Source organism: Mizuhopecten yessoensis, unplaced genomic scaffold (genome assembly GCF_002113885.1).
Source record: "Mizuhopecten yessoensis strain PY_sf001 unplaced genomic scaffold, ASM211388v2 scaffold8839.1, whole genome shotgun sequence".
Taxonomy (NCBI): Eukaryota; Metazoa; Mollusca; class Bivalvia; order Pectinida; family Pectinidae; genus Mizuhopecten; species Mizuhopecten yessoensis.
Window position 1 is genome coordinate 550,215 of NW_018407747.1, and position 11,716 is coordinate 561,930.

Here is an 11,716-nt window from a genome sequence, read left to right on the forward strand (position 1 = left end):
ATTGACCACACTTTCCCTGGTTACAGATACATGATATTGACCACACTTTCCCTGGTTATAGATACATTACATTGACCACACTTTCCCTTGTTACAGATACATGACATTGACCATACTATCTCTGGTTATAGATACATGATATTGACCACACTATCCCTGGTTACAGATACATGAAATTGACCACACTTTCCCTGGTTATAGATACATGACATTGACCTCACTTTCCCTGGTTAAAGATTCATGATATTGACCACACTTTCCCTGGTTACAGATACATGATATTGACCACACTTTCCCTGGTTACAGATATATGACATTGACCACACTATCACTTTTTACAGAAACATGACATTGACCACACTATCCCTTGTTACAGAAAAATGACATCGACCACACTATCTCTGGTTACAGATACATGACATTGACCACACTTTCCATGGTTACAGATACATGACATTGACCACATTTTCCCTGGTTACAGATATATGACATTGACCACACTATCACTTTTTACAGAAACATGACATTGACCACACTATCCCTTGTTACAGAAACATGACATCGACCACACTATCTCTGGTTACAGATACATGGCATTGACCACACTATCTCTGGTTACAGATACATGACATTGACCACACTATCCCTGGTTATAGATATATGACATTGACCACACTATCCCTGGTTACAGATATATGCCATCGACCACACCATCTCTGGTTACAGATATATGACATCGACCACACTATCCCTGGTTACAGATATATGACATCGACCACACTATCCCTGGTCACAGATATATGAAAATGACCACACTATCCCTGGTTACAGATACATGATATTGACCACACTTTCCCTGGTTACAGATATATGACAACGACCACACTATCTCTGGTTACAGATATATGACATCGACCACACTTTCCCTAGTTACAGATATATGACATTGACCATATTATCCCTGGTTACAGATACATGACATTGACCACACTATCCCTGGTTACAGATATATGACATCGACCACACTATCCCTGGTTACAGATACATGACATTGACCACACTTTCCATGGTCACAGATATATGACATCGACCACACTATCCCTGGTTACAGATATATGACATCGACCACACTTTCCCTAATTACAGATACATGACATTGACCATACTTTCTCTGGTTACAGATACATGACATCGACCACACTTTCCCAAGTTACAGATATATGACATTGACCACACTATCTCTGGTTACAGATACATGACATTGACCACACTATCCCTTGTTACAGATATATGATATTGACCACACAATTTCTGGTTACAGATATATGATATTGACCACACTATCTCTGGTTACAGATATATGACATTGACCACACTATCCCTGGTAACGGATACATGACATTGACCACGCTATCCCTGGTTATAGATATATGACATTGACCACACTATCCCTGGTAATAGATATATGACATTGACCACACTATCCCTGGTTATAGATATATGACATTGACCACACTATCCCTGGTAACAGATACATGATATTGGCCACACTATCCCTGGTTATAGATATATGACATTGACCACACTATCCATGGTTATAGATATATGACATTGACCATACTATCCCTGGTTTCAGATACATGACATTGACCACACTATCCCTGGTAACAGATATATGAAATTGACCACACTATCCCTGATTACAGATATATGACATTGACCACACTTTCCCTGGTAACAGATATATGACATTGACCACACTATCCCTGGTTACAGATACATTAAATTGACCACACTATCCCTGGTTACAGATACATGACATTGACCACACTATCCCTGGTTACAGATACATGATATTGACCTTACTATCCCTGGTTACAGATATATGACATTGACCACACTATCCCTGGTTACAGATACATGAAATTGACCACACTATCTCTGGTTACAGATATATGACATTGACCACCCTTTCCCCTAGTTACAGATATATGACATCGACCACACTATCTCTGGTTACAGATATATGACATTGACCACCCTTTCCCCTAGTTACAGATATATGACATCGACCACACTATCCCTGGTTACAGATAGATGACATTGACCACACTGACCCTGGTTACAGATACATGAAATTGACCACACTATCTCTGGTTACAGATATATGACATTGACCACACTTTCCCCTAGTTACAGATATATGACATCGACCACAATAACCCTGGTTACAGATACATGACATTGACCACACTATCCCTGGTTACAGATACATGACATTGGCCATACTTTCCCTGATAACAGATGTATATCTTGACCACACTTGACCGGATTTTTACAGGTTACAGATATATAACATTTGCCACACTTTCTCTGATTAAATATGCATCACATTTGACTATATTTCCCTTGATACAGAAATATGAGATTGGCCATCTTTTTCCCGGTGGCAGATATTTGACCTTGATCATATGTCATAAGCCGCTGTCATACAAGGCGTCATTATATAAATATCACATTCATGAGAGGGCGATACTGCATATTTTCACCCCAAGGAAGCATGTTGACCGAGGCGAAGCCGAGGTCAACAATGCTTTCCGAGGGGTAAACATATGCAATATCGCCCTCTCATGAATGTGATTTTTATTTTATTATACCGAGTGTCATGTTTAGGTGTTTCACCACTTCACCATTTTTAAAGGTCCTTGTGTTGATTTGACATAAACCAAGACTTCATCTCAACAGTTGTCGAATGACACCCTGGCACTGGGACGAACCGTGCACGCATACGTTTGGCGCATGTAACAATTTTTGGAATAACACCATGGCACTGGGACGAACCGTGCACGCATACGTTTGGCGCATGTGATATTTTTTGGAATGTCACCCTGTCTTCTTTATCTTTGTAAAACGAGCAAGTAACATTGACAATGTTCACATCTTCCTCAACCAATCAGATTACGAGATTTTAACAGAAGGTATAATAATATATAAATATCACATTCATGATATGTTAGCCTCGGTCAACAATGCTTCCTTGGGGTGAAAATATGCAATATCGCCCTCTCATGAATGTGATTTTTATTTTATTATACCGAGTGTCATGTTTAGGTGTTTCACCACTTCATCATTTTTAAAGCTCGACAAACTTTTCAGAAAAGTTTTCACTGGGATGAACCAGGGGCGCATATATTCGGCGCATGCAACAATTTTTGGAATAACACCCTGGCACTGGGACGAACCGTGCACGCATACGTTTGGCGCATGTGATATTTTTTGGAATGTCACCCTGTCTTCTTTATCTTTGTAAAACGAGCAAGTAACATTGAAAATGTTCACATCTTTCTCAACCAATCAGATTACGAGATTTTTTTTTTAACAGAAGGTATAATAAACAATATTGTTATACATTGTTTGATACGTCATACGTTGTATTGCATTGTACGTGATACGTTATTGTTATGCTTTGTACCCCTGTAGGTAAGGGAACGTGAATAGAATACACCTGATGTTACCAACAGCATGTATTGTAGGAGGCGACTAAGGTGAGAATCCTCTGCAGAATTGGGGATTAGCTTTGGTGTCCTCTATTTGGGGACACAAAAAGCGACCAAAATAAATCTGCTACACCCATTGCGATATTTGGGATCTTTATCTTTCTTTCTATGTCTAACTTCTTTATATTTCCTAGCGCCTTGTTTGGCAACACTTCTCTTTTGGCCTAAATGTTGAGCGTTCGCCCAGGTGTGGAAGGCAATTGGGTCTGTACCCAGGCCGGGACATACCAAAGTCCTTAAAAATGGTAGTTATTATTCCCTGCTTAACGTTCAGCATTTAGGGGAATGGCAACAACTGGTTCACCCGTTGTCAGTATAATGTGACCGGGCGGAATACTGTGAATGGTGCCTGCATGACATTTCAGTGAGATAGCACTATAAAGTCGGCATCAGATCCGCGCTACCACAAGGAGGCTCCTGCATACCCACACGCAAGCACGCATACACTACACACATGAAGGCACGTCCTTAGATGACGTTAGCTGTTAATAGGACGTGAAACAAAATTAAACCAAACCAAGTTATGCATTGTATTATACGACGTCAAACGTTATTTTTGTACAATTGTATGATACGTCATGCGTTATTGTATTACATTGTATGACACGATAAAGTTCATTGTTACACAAAGTATGGTACGTTATAACGTGGCCATTAAATGTCCAAGGATTTCGGTTTCTATATGAAGTTGAATCTTGTTAGTCCGAATATTTTGGTTTCTACATACATTGGAACCTCGTTAGTCCAAACACTGGTTTATATGCACGCTGTACACATTTTAGTCCGAACACTTTGGTTTCAATGTACAATGGAAACAATGTTGTCCAATAACCTAAATTTCTGTGTATAGTGGAGCATTCCTGCAGACACCTTATTATCCACGAAACATAGGAACTGTAACATAATCAGGATTACCCTCCTAGATATGAGCGTCCTGGTTGATAGCGAGAGTTCCGGATTAACAGGCTCCGGAGTAACAAGGTTCTACTTCCCGCCGTCATGTAACCCATTAATGGGTAATGTCAAACAAACCTCAACACATCCATGTGTATATGACGTCTTGAGTGCTGCTACCAGAAAGGCGGAAAGGAAATTTCGATTTATCCAACAAATACATTATCATCTCTGACTGGAAAATAGAATACAACAATGTCCGAGTGGCTATTACCTTTCTATGTTAACGAATTGATGTCGTCGGTATGGCACAATATGAACCGTCAGAAACCCAGGCCCATAGAGTACGCATACATCCATTTTACCACTAATAAGACCCCTCGAAGTAGCAATGTACATGGTACACAGTTCTGGAGTACGGGACTAGGATTGTAGCCTTGCTCAAACATAATTTTGGGATGAGGGAGAGGGCAATCGCTGCAAACACTTGTTTCATACTCAATAACATTAGGTTACACAATATTCACATAAAGGACTGTTATACTTTAGAGACTTTTTGCATGAGTTTTCTTTTTTGGGAATTAGCACAAATTGATGTGTGTCCTTGTTATGAACAAAGCTGATGTCAACTTAAAATAGTTTCATGAAAGACCCCTAGGTCTAGTTCACGGACAATATCAACTAAAAACAAACATTTGATTGTTAAGTATCAATTAATAGCTATTGTGAGTTTACATTTCCACTTACCCCTCTGCCGGTATCAGCCGCGAAATGGTGGCAGTGTTACGTTATGAGAGCTATTTATTCAATGTCTCGTGTATACCTACGCGCACGTGTATCACCCAGTTGGTATGTTGTACACGTAGGCCTGCTGGCTAATTAATGTTGTAGTAATACTATTGCAATTCACCAACCACCCACCGGATCAACGGGCATAACATCTTACTAAATTTCTAATCTGCATTAATTAATGGATTTTTTTTCACACAGAAAACATGCGTCACTTCCGGATTGTAAAAACGTCTGCAATTCAAAAGGTAACGTCAATGCCTATGGAGATTTAACATTAGCGTCGGCCCCCGCTTGGAATTTCAAAACAAGACAACTACAAAAAGATATGGGTATAGGAAGCTTAAATCAGGAACAGTTAGGTTCAGAAATTATTTTATGAAAAATGGGACCTCATTGACTTACACCTGTGTGGGTGTTAAAGGTGCGGTAATACAATTCCTCCTAGAGCATTTGAATGACACAATTACTATAAAATTATATCATCGTGTGCAACATATTCAAACTGTTAATTTGATACAAAATATTACACTATTTCAAGAAAGAATTGTTCTTTTTATTGAAGATTTAAGCAGAAAAATATGTGAAATTACCAATGAGAAAATTTCCTTTTTTGACACGTTAATTTACATAGTTCTAAAATGAGGCCATTTTTCATACTTCCTAAAAAGTTGGCTACCAATAATATCTTTCAACATCAGGAACTTAATACAAATTGACAACCTGTAAATTTGTCATATAACACTTTTGATTCAAAAAAGGAAAAACATAGCTTTCTTTCCACTTTTCCTTTAACTTGTATTTTTCTTCATGACCAAAGGTCCTTGGGTCTTGATATTTGGCAATAAGGTCATTCATGTGAAGGGATCTAAGTTTTGTAAACGTTGATGACCTTGACCTTCGTTCAAGGTCACAAAAATAAAATGTGCTAAAATATTTCTGTGTATGGGGAGGCACACAAGGATATCTTCTCTTGCTTTATCTGTTAAGAGTTATGGATGTAAAATGATAGTCCTTCATATTTTGTTTTATGAATGGGCAATGGGCAAAATAAAATAATAACTAGAACTGTAAGCCAAAGGCTAACTTATACCCCCGCTCCTATATAGACCAGAACTGTAATCTAAAGGCTAGCTAAAGCTAACTAAGGCAAAGCATTGCAAAGCAATCCATGGTCTCCCACCAAGAATTATTTAAGTATATAGGTCACTGACATACTTCATGTACTCCCTCCTCATGCCAAAACATACTTACATACCAAATCTTGTTAGCCCAGATGAACCAGTTTTGCTGAAATCGTCCTAGTAGTTAAGGGAGAGTTGTCAAGACAAAGATTTTTAACCAATGGTCATAACTCCTTAAAAAGGGGTCGAAATGAAAAATTAATATCCTGATGCACGACACCAGGGGGTAATAACCATATCTGTAAACTTTCATTGAAATCGGCCCAGTAGCTTATGAGGCAGACAAAGTTTTTCAACAATGGGCCATAACTCCTTTTTTAAGGTCGGAATGAAAGCATACTACTTGGATGCACCATGTCAGGGGTAGTTACATTATCTGTAAACCTCCGTTGAAATTGGCACCATAGTTTTGAAGGAGTTGTCTGGACAAGTATTTTTCAGCAAAGGGCCATTACTCCGTATAAAAGGGTCCGATTGAAAAATAATACCTGGATGCACAACATCAGGTGGTAGTTATCATATCTGAAAACTTTCGTTGAAATTGACGCCTCAGATTTGGAGGATATGTCCGGACAAGGATTTTTCAACAAAGGGCCATTACTTTGTAAAAGCAATGGTCAGAATGAAACAAATACTACCTGGATGCACAACATCAGGTGGTAGTTATCATATATGGAAACTTTTGTTGAAATTTGTCCATTACTTTAGAAGGAGTTGTCTGGACAAACTTTTTCTACGGACAGACAGATGGACTGGCAAGCTGATTCCAGTTTCCCCCCTTAACTTCGTTGCGGGATAATAATAAAGTGTATAATAGTTTTACTATAAAGATTAGTTTGTTGTATTTATATAATTGCAAATCTTTGTCTATAACACAATCTCAACCTTAAGTATTTCTCCAGAGGAAAGTTTACTATGGCAGAATACATATTTATGAGTAATTGCTGCTGCACATAACTTTAAAACATGCGTAATATATTAAAGTGTTTTGGTTTGATACAAAAACAGAAAATGTATCGGTATTTACCATAATAAATATTGAAAGTAAAATCTCCATGGTTATGTGAAATTGGGCATTGATCATGTTTGGCATGCTAAAAAAGTATTTTACCGGTTTTGATAATACATAAAAATTATTATGTAGACAGAATACATATATGGAAAGTTTTGACTGAAGTTTAAAATATAGACTATCATTGTAACTATGTATAGGACAGTTGACAATGCTGGTTATATTTTTTTTAATTAAAAGTATCACTACGCTTACTTCGTGTATACCAATATGACATATTAAGTATCAAAATAACAATAATTTTATACATTTTACATTGTAATAATTCATTTTTAAAATAACATTCGCCTGTGACATTTATTTGTCATTTTGTAAGGATACACTACGGTTATCAGTAGTAATTATGAATAATCATTCATGCAGTTATTGATCATTTTTATGTATCTACATATGGCAATAGAATAAAAGAAATCAAAGTGGGGGCCAAATGTTGAACCCACCTTGTCATCGTCTGGTGTTCAGAAAAAAAAATCCGACCTAAGAACCATAAAATACGACAGCTTCTATTCTACCCAAAATGACGTCACTTCCGGTTTACAGATCTAGTCGTCAGTAACAGTCATGAAATTCTGACAAGATAAGAATGACGTGGAATAAGAAATCCGTGTCAATGTTGGTCCCTTTTTCGCTTGTTTCTCTAACGTTCTCTACACAGCTATGAAGTGCACAAAGTTAAAAAAAAAACGCACCCTAAAAAACAGTAGGGGAGAGATATTTGCACTGTGCGCACTAGTTAAGTGAATCAGTGAGTTGTCAAATGCAGTCATACGCAAATAGTAGCTGTCGGCTCTGATGATCGAGTTCTAGGTGATGGGAGAGGGTGATGAAGAGAGTAGAAGGTCGGGTTGTGGAAAGAATCTATATACACTATGAATGAGGTATGCAAGGCGTGTTAAGATCGTGTAGATAACCCCAGCGTGACTGCCTTACAGAGGTTCGAACCTGCATGTTCATTCTAACTCAGGCCAGTGTGTCAGTGCCCTGGTTGATACAGATCTTCCCCGGAAAAGAAAGTCTTTTTTTTTTTAATTGAAACACCACTACAATTAGTCGTTGATATGGCTGATGTAGCTGAAATCGCTCACAAATGGAAATGCCACATCGAGAAACGGATGGTTTTAAGGATTCAAAAGGGAGACAAAATATCCACCAATATCTGAATAAAATATAAAAGTGTACGGCTGAATTAACATGCCTGACAAACACATGCATGAGCCACAGTTATCAAACTATTTTCTTTGTCAAACGTCAGCGCCACTAAAGCATGTACGGGCTTTTTGGGTGATGGTCCTTTGAAGAGCGCCTCAAATTTGAAAACAGGAATGGAATCAGTGGGAGCGAGGGTAGGGGTAATGGTAGTCCGAATTATTCTGACGTTTTATCAACTTTTTTCATATCGGTCTGTCGTCGATTAACGTCAGAACTCCGGCCCTCTATAATATGCGGGAAATATGCGACCCGCGCCCGGAGCGCACTTCAAACTGATATTTTAGAAACAAATCGTCACTTTCGCAAACATGTCGCACATGGATCGAAAGATCTATTCTTTATGCACTAGGTGGTATCAATAACATGTTTCAAAGATCATTACGAACAGTATGCTCCAACGTTTTCTATACCAACCCATTTTTTTAATGGAAATTAGGCCATGAGCAATGTCACATGACTTGACGAGATCTCGCGTTACCGAAGGTATTTCCCAACGTTATGACGTAGGCCGGCGAGATTTTAGTCACGTGGCATTAGAAGGCGGGGCTATCAAAAAACTAGAGTAAATCAGAGAAAGTTAGAAAAAATATGTTTTTAGTGATTGTATTGGTTGTTTGAGGCAAGTTATGTATGTTCATCTTGTGTATAAAGAATAGATCTTTCGATCCATGTGCGACATGTTTGCGAAAGTGACGATTTGTTTCTAAAATATCAGTTTGAAGTGCGCTCCGGGCGCGGGTCGCATATTTCCCGCATATTATAGAGGGCCGGAGTTCTGACGTTAATCGACGACAGACCGATATGAAAAAAGTTGATAAAACGTCAGAATAATTCGGACTAGGGTAATGGAGGAGTAGGGAGGGAATCAATGGGAGCGGGGTAGGGGTAATGGAGGGGGAGGGGTAGGGAGGCAGAGATACATATGCTGTCTTCGCATAGCCCGTCTACCACAAAAAGAGTTCATTAACCGCATTGACAGCCACAGCCGAGGTGATCCGAGTGTAAAACAATTAGCAGATTGCTTAATAGTGAAGACAGAGGTACTTCAGAATGACTCAATGCAGATGAATGTTGCCTGCCTTTCGTGGCCTTTCCGCCCCTGTGCTAGATCAAACTGATAAATCGTTTATCTGCAGAATCAAAATTCTTCATGCACAACTGTTGGTGTTTATTTAAAAACTGTATGTTGGTTTTTACTTGATCAAATACTAAGTTTTTATTTCATCACTAATTAAATAAACCAAGGATTTCTTGTGATATATTTACGCTTTAAATTTCCATGTCATAAAAAAACTTTTTGTAAAGTTCCTAATAAAGCTAACAGAAGAAGTATTTATTTTTGTGATTTCTTAAAATCGCTATATTTTCGTGGATTCTTATTTGACGACTTATTCGCGACAATAGTAACAAAAGCAAACGCAGCATCTCGGCCAATTCCGTCAAGCCTCGGGATTAAACGAACCTTAAAGGAGTTGGCCGAGGTGTTGAAGGATTTCATTACGCATGCCTTTTTGAAAATCAGCGCATTTCATCACAACTTACTATATTTATTGTCCAATTTTCTTGGCATCTTCAAATATATTTCAGGTTTTTCTTTCTTTATATTTTGTTAATTAACTCTATGGCCACTGATTTGTTTCTGATTTATTTTATTAATACAGCTAATGGTTATATTGGTGTACTGTCCGATCGTCCGTTCGGTCACTTCGACTGACTACTTTTTCGTATGTCTGATCGTCCGTTCGGTCACTTCGTCTGACTACTTTTTCGTGTGTCTGATCGTCCGTTCGGTCACTTCGACAGACTACTGCCTGCACTTATGTCTGATCGTCCATACGGACACGTTGACCGGCTACTGCTTGAAGTTATATCTGACCGACCTGGTAACGATAGCAAGGAGGCTGTACAAATACAGTACCGAACTAGTGCCGGAATCTACCACTCAGCTGTTTTCGGCACCATGCAATGATAATTCGACCAAGATCAGATAAGTACTCGTCTTCCCTTTCTGTACCTCGTTGAGACAATGCATGATGACAGCAAACACCGAAGCGATGCCAAGCTATAACAACGGAATCATTTGACTTTGACCTCCAGCAAAGTGCTTGGGGGGATAATGAACGACTTCGTCTAGCAAAGGTTTATATATATATGTACTATGCATAACAACGGAATCCACAATGGAACCTCGTCCGCCAGGTTGCTGGTATCATTATTCATACATTTTTTAAGATTTTGTTTTGTTTGTCTGTTTGTTTGTTTCGGGTTAATGTCCTCGCAACTGCCGGGTCATATGAGGACGGGTGCCTAGGGGGACACCGCCTGAAACAGAAAGTAGGTAGAAAAGACAGAAGACAGGAAAAATAGGAAATGATCAGTGCTGCTATGGGGGCAGCAGATCAATTTCGGTCTCTTCCATGTCCTCTTCGTAGAAGACACGGAAGACAACCCCCGAATCTGAAGGGCCCCCACAGTAGTCACCTCTTACGATACACATAGTGTGGGATACAGCAGGTCTGTTACGATACACATAGTGTGGGATACAGCAGGTCTGTTACGATACACATAGTGTGCGATACAGCAGGTCTGTTCTTGATTTCTTCAATATCCATTTAAGGTGGCTCGACCCATCGTCATCAGCGTCCATTTTCGTGACGTACTTCCGGAAAAAGTACAGCTCGGACTCAATTATCTTGATCGAAATGTGCATGTACACCGTGTCGTCATTTCCGTTTTGCGTATCGGGTATTCAATATCGTAGTGCAAATTATAGTAACACCTGGGCCGTTTGCGTTTAAACGGTCAAACCGATCGGACCACTGTTGTTCGTTTATTAAATAAGGTAGGACCTAGTTATCTGATGCTGCTTTCAGGCGAGCCTTGAGAAAGCCTTGCAAGTCTTGCATACACATTTGTAGGTCCGCCAGGATTTATACCCGGAATTGTTACATTTATAAACGGTCAAACCGGTTGTTCCGCATAAACGAACAGGCCCCTGGTAAACAATAGTA

The 11,716-nt window shown here is 39.0% G+C and overlaps 1 protein-coding gene across 2 annotated transcripts in view; it reads right to left on the reverse strand.

The window, feature by feature from the left end:
• Positions 1–11,716, reverse strand: part of LOC110456708 (filamin-A-like) — a 174,767-nt gene that overhangs the window by 147,239 nt on the left and 15,812 nt on the right. The window contains exon 1 of one of the 2 annotated variants that reach the window (XM_021507593.1): positions 5,199–5,285. The exons of the other annotated variant lie outside the window; for it this stretch is intronic. The gene's annotated coding sequence lies outside the window, so the exon portion shown is untranslated. Of the gene's footprint in view, positions 1–5,198; positions 5,286–11,716 lie in introns of those variants that run through there. 2 annotated transcript variants of the gene reach the window in all.